This window comes from Suncus etruscus, chromosome 8 (assembly GCF_024139225.1).
Source record: "Suncus etruscus isolate mSunEtr1 chromosome 8, mSunEtr1.pri.cur, whole genome shotgun sequence".
Lineage (NCBI taxonomy): Eukaryota > Metazoa > Chordata > Mammalia > Eulipotyphla > Soricidae > Suncus > Suncus etruscus.
The window spans coordinates 95,643,597-95,650,054 of NC_064855.1; the positions used below are offsets into that span (position 1 = coordinate 95,643,597).

At 33.5% G+C, this 6,458-nt stretch overlaps 1 non-coding gene across 1 annotated transcript; it reads right to left on the reverse strand.

Moving 5' to 3' along the window:
- Positions 1-2,237: 2,237 nt before the first annotated feature.
- On the reverse strand, positions 2,238-2,370 carry LOC126016502 (small nucleolar RNA SNORA51). The gene has a single exon (XR_007498298.1). It is a non-coding gene; the product is annotated as a small nucleolar RNA SNORA51 (small nucleolar RNA).
- Between the last annotated feature and the right edge of the window lie 4,088 nt (positions 2,371-6,458).

Below are 6,458 nucleotides of genomic sequence, written 5' to 3' on the forward strand. Positions count from 1 at the left end.
TATAGGAAACAGCATAGAGCATGGACTGTAATGTCATATTAACCGGTTTCATACAAGTTCCTCCACTTGTTAGTATAAGATCATGCACAGACCAGTTGATCTATATCTTTGGAATAATTTTCCTTCAATAAGATGGGCTTAATAGTATTTCTCCTTTGGAGTAGCAAATGACAGTGAAATGAGATCATGGCTGGTACACAATGAGTGCTGAGAAAATGGAAGTTATTGCTATTGATTGAGGATTGGGTATTCTGAACATTCTCCATAGATTAATATAGTGGTTCCTTCTGAAAATCAGAAGATAAGATTCTTGCTTCTTGTAGAATGGCATTTGCAGAGCCTACACTGTTGGGTTAATTTTTGTCACTTAGGTTCTCATTCTCTCCTTTATTCTGACTTCTCCTCTACCTATTTACTTTGATTTATTTCCATCTGAGCCTTTTATTGATAATGACAAGGATAAATGGGTGTTCAACATTTTATCTTATCAAGCTAACAGTGCTTTATTAGCAGTAAAAATATAGCAACTTCCTAAAAAAATCAGAAACTTCTTTAAACAACCCCCCCAAATCCTTAATTTTACAACCATTTTACAAAACAAAAGTGAACCAGATACAAATTTCATTCATTTGTATTATATTTATGCTTCAGATTAAATAATTAAGGTCCTGATTGATATATAAAATGCCCCAATTACTTTTAATCCAGAATGAAATCTTTAATAATTTAATAAAGAATGCATACAAGGCAGAAAGTAAATTGTAACAGCTATTGAATTTTATGAAGCCTAGGGCTAAAATCATATTCAGATCAAACTAATTTTTTCTTTTTGTTTTTTATTTGGGGGGGCCCACACCCGTTTGATGCTCAGGGGTTACTCCTGGCTAAGTGCTCAGAAATTGCCCCTGTCTTGGAGGGACAACATGGGACACCGGGGGAATCTAACCACGGTCCTTCCTTGGCTAGCGCTTGCCAGACAGACACCTTACCTCTAGTGCCACCTCGCCGGCCCCAAACAATTTTTTTCTAAAGGATAATAAAGGTAAAATAAAATTCTGAAGCTTTACAAAGCTGTCTACTTTCCTTTAAAAATGACTAAAATGTATGATATTACACATATACAAAATCAATATGCAACTACAATGGACAGAACATATATTTTATCATTTATTTCATAAACGCTTTGGTTGCCTGCTTTTGATATCCTTTTCTATACAGTAAGTTGAGTTTTTTTAACAGAATATTAGGGTCTATCAATGGGAAAAAAGAAAAATGCAATTTCTAGTTAGATATGAGCAGAAGACACAGGTATTTGGGCCTATACACACCTCAGGTTATGCTCTTAGCTCAAATTACTCATCCTATCTTTATATTGTTGATCAAAGTGACCATTGCATTATTATATGAAAGCTTGATATATTCACACTTCAGTACACTTATATGTTAAAAATGTGAATAAAGGATCTTCACAATATTCTGAGAAAAGATTAGACTATAAATTGATTCTAGGGACTTGGAGCGATAGCATACTGGTAGCATTTGCCTTAAATGCAGACTACCTGGGATGGACCCAAGTTCAATCCCTGGCATCCGTATGGTCCCCTGCACCTGCCAGGAGTGATTTCTGAGCTCAGAGCCAGGAGTAACCCTGAGCTCTGCCCATGTGGCCAAAACAAAAAAAAACAAAAATTATTTGAAAAGCTATTATCACCAGTATTACTGATAAGTAGAAGTCATGAGGAATTAGAAAAATTTAAGGTCAAAATGTACTTTGTGGGGGCCAGAATGGTATTGCAGCAGTAGGATGCTTGCCTTGAACACGGCTGATCCAGGACGGACCTCGGAGTCCCATATGGTCCCCCAAGCAAGGAGCGATTTCTGAGGACATAGCAGGAGTAACCCCTAAGGGTGACTGAATGTGCCCCCCAAAAGTATTTTGTGAAAAGAAATACATAACATATATAAATACATGCTAACATATACACATATATTATAAATATACTACTATATACGTATAAATGCATGCTAATGTATTCCTACATGTATTCCTACACATGTAAGGAAAATGCAATATATTTGACTCCTGTCTTATTATATTTTTACTTTTCCTTCTATAGATCACCTCAGATATAAATCTTTCTTAATTAATTATGAAAGGACTTTCCTTACAGATAAAGATAAGAAAAATATATAAAAGGAAAGACCACTTATCTGAACGTAGTAGTAGACTTTTTTTTTTTTGTCTCTCCATTCACAATACAGACCAGGCAAAGGGCCTGGTTTGAGGTGTATATGGGGAGCATTTACTGTACCTCCTTTTTCTATACAGTCAGTGTAAAGAACACAGCCTGTAATAAGCATTGGGAGGCCTTATCTTTGTTTTCTTGAAGAGATAAACTACAAAACTCTTATTTTCTTCTTTTTTTAATGGTTTATTTTATTTTAGATTTTGTTTTAGTATTGTTTTATGGATGCAGTACTGCTACAAGAATACTGGGTCCCTCTCCCTTTAACCCAGTATCTCTTCCCCTGACTCTTTTTACCTCAATATCCTTAGGTTACAGTTTTAATAACCGTTTTAATGTCATTTTTAAATGGGGGCTGTGTGATTATCGTTCAACTCAGCTATTGGTTCAATGAGAGGGCCCAAGGTTGCAGTTCTGGGATTTTCCTAAGCCACTCAAGAAGTGCTGCATTCAGTGCTCTATAGCTTCAATCAGTGATTTTTGATGAAAATGTGGTGCTATCGATTAAATTAGAGTTGAGTTGGCTGCATATCTGCATGCGCCTTAACTTGAAGGGGACCCCTTTATGTCTTCTAGGCCTGTTCAGTTTCTTTCGCCATTTTTTGATGATACTGTTTTCTTTGTTATTGAGTTTTGTGAGTGCTTTATATATTGTGGAAATTAGCTTTTGCTCTGGCATGTGTTATTTGTAGGCTGCTCTCAGTGAGGATGCTTTTAAGATAAATCAGCATTTGTAAAAGCACACCTTTCATGTAAACTCCTGACAAGACTTTAAACTCAGGCATGAGTGATGTCTTATGAACAAATACTCAATGAATTTCCCAGATAGACCAGGAAATATGACATGAAAAATGCCACTAGGGCAACCAGACTTATCATGAAGAAATGTTCTGTGAATAATGGTGTTTAAGTTCAAATTTGTTTTGTTTAAGTTGAATGATGAATTACTTCAAAGCTGAAGTCACGATGAACTTGTCCATACCTCTAAAGTTCATTCATTTTCTTATCCTGATCCACCAAGAATTTTCTATCACCATGGACCTCATTGACTTCCACTCTTATGATTCAATTTTTTAATGTAATATTTATTAGGCAACATTGCACAAACTTCCTGTCCTTTCTTATTCTGCTTCATACCTAGAATCTGCAAAATTATCACATCCTTATGTGGGTAGTACCTCTACAAATTCCATGCAGACCTCTAGAAGCAAAACTCAAATATTTGGTACCTGATAAATAAATAAAAATAAAAGTTTTATCCTAATTATTAAGTAATCCTATATTATTATAATAAAATAAATTAAAGAAGACAATACTTAAACTTCTTGTATCTTTTTTCTGGTAATTGAGTTTTCAACTTTTAAATTCCCAGAACTGCTCTCTAGATTTTATTGACTCATTTGTTCTGTAAATTCTCTTTTAAATTGTTTAGCATTTTATCTGCCACATAAATTAGATTATCTATTTATAAATTGTTATTATTTGAATAGAAACTCTGGATATGGCTTGTCTAGGGAGACTTCATTTTTATCAAAGATGAGAAAACTTCCTGAAATTGCCAAGTTATCTAAAGCAAGTGAAGAATTATAAACATTTCTATGTTCTGTAGCTAAATGTCAGCTTATTAATACTTTCCTTCTAATAACATTTTAAATATGACACTCAGGATACTGCTTAAAGGTGATTTTTGATGTCATTTCACCCCTGGAGATTCTTATAATTTCATCAGTAAAAAAGACAGATAACCAAGACAAAAATATTCCCAGTGACTTTATTTTGTGTTCTGCTGAAAACTAAATTCATTGAGAGTTGTGACTGTTAAAGACTTTTAAAAATAATTAAAAATTGGGTTTTATTTTATTTTATTTTATTTACTTTTGACAGTAAGTGAAATATAGCAGTGACAGTGTAAGTCACTAAAAGGTTATTTTTTATGAAAGGTTGTTTTTTTCTTGTATTGGATAGCCTAGAATTGCAGATTGCATACAACTGAATTGGTGTATAGTGAGTGATTTTATGGTATCAGGGCTATATATCTCTTTTGCTATAACCTTCTTTCTTAGCATAGGGTTACAGTTCCTAAAGTGATCTGGAAGTATAAAATATCTGCTCAAGCTTTAAACAGGACATCTATATTTTGTATAGCATAAAAGAAAAAACTGGGGTAAGCTCATTCCTTCCTTTATAATTCCATACTGATTTAGCTTGTTGACAGATTAATTACTACCCAGAAATAAACATTATGTTTTACTAAAAATAAATGTTTAAGTAAGAGATTAGAACTCTGTGTCCCATTGGGTAAGTCTATTACTAATTTTTGATTGATATTTGTCTGATACTGTTTAATGGTTCATTAGTTACTAAGTTATAACAGCAGAAATTAGAGCAGATATGAACCACATAGCTGAACTGCCTAGATTTTGTTGGTTGAAAAAGCTAATTAAGGTTCTCAAATCTAAAAAGATGCTTATCTTTATTTTTTAAAATATATTAATAAACTACTTTTAAGCAAATAAAGAATAGTTTCCTTGATCAAAAAAAAACAAAAACAAAAACAAAAAACCCACACCTGCTCTAAATCACTAGCTTAAGTTAGAAACTAGAAACTAGATTTTAAATTTCATTTGTTCTTTATTAAAAGACACTTTACTTACACAACAGAACACAATGACCCTGTCTGAAAGTTTAAATAGATGAAAGGAAAATGGCAACCACATTGCTCTCCTTTTAATATTATTGAACATTTCATCAAGGTTACTAGCTGTCTTAACACAATCGGCTACAGATATATCGATAAGAACCATCTGACTTTGTCTCTTATTTCAGAATTCCTTTACTTTTTTCTTCTCTCCCATTTACCCAATATTCTGTGAATCAAATCCTTTGTCTTCTTTGCATTATCAATATGCCCAGTTCATATCTCCACTTCTGTCTAAAGTAAGGCAACAAAGAATAAGGCTCAAATGTCAGAAGCACTGATGTTGAAAAACTCTAGTCTGGTCTTATCTACACCATTGCAGAATTCAGCATGTCTCTAGGTTTTATTTGTCAAATCCATTTTAAGATATTTTTTGAGGTACCATTATAAACAAACATACAATCTAATAATGACATCTTAAAATGTTATAGTAGTGTCATTTTAAGCTCTGTCTCTTTTGTAGTGCAGAAACTTTCTAAGTTTATGCTGTCCCATTTGTTTTTCTTGTCTTCTGTTTGGCCAATAGGACTCAATCCTTAAATATATTCCCAGATTCAATGTCATAAAATGTTCTGTCATTATATCCTCAATAAAATTCACAGATTCAAATCTGATATTAAAGTATTTAATCTATTTTGAATTTACTTATGTGTATGACATGTGAAAGGGGTCTGAGTTTTTTTTAGTGTACTGTCCAGTTTTGCATCATTTTGTTAAATAAGATTTGCTTACTCTACTTCATACACTTTGGTACTTTATAGAAGATTAGCTTTCCCTCTACCTGTCTTTTCAACTCTATTTCACCTGTCTAAGAGTTTATACTTAATTCATATACTGTTTGATTACTATAGTTTTATATTGTGTCCCTCAGTATTCAAAGAAATAATAGAGTGGGTAGGAGTTTGCCTTGCACATGGTTAACTTGAGACCCATTCAATCTTGACACCCTTATAGTTCTTGAGCACTGCAGAGTAATCCCTTATTATAAAGCCAGAATAAAACCTGTTAGTGCCAGGTATGGACCCAAAAGAACAACAGGAAGAAAACCCATGGATTTATAGTATGTTCCTTAGACTGGTATAAAACATTTGCTCACAAGTCTAACAAAGGGTTAATATACAAAGCACTTATAAATCTTAAGAAGAAAGCGATCAGAGGTAGGAGCTGGAGAAATTGTACATTGGGTAGGGCTTTTGCCTTGCATGTGGTAAAATCAAGTTTGATCCCCAGCACCCCACATGCTCCCTGTGCCTGCCAGGAGTGATTTCTAAGCACAGAGCAGCATTGGGTGAGACCCCAAAACAAACAAACAGAAACAAAAATGAAAAAAGTAATAAACTCCATCCAAAAATGGGGTAAAGAAATGAACAGAAATTTGTTCAAGAAGACATATTGATGGCCAATAGGTATATTGAAAAAAAAAAAGCTCTCCATCACTACTCATCAAGTAAATATATTAGAATAACTATGATATTCCTCACGACAGTGAGACTGATAAACACCAAAAACCTGTC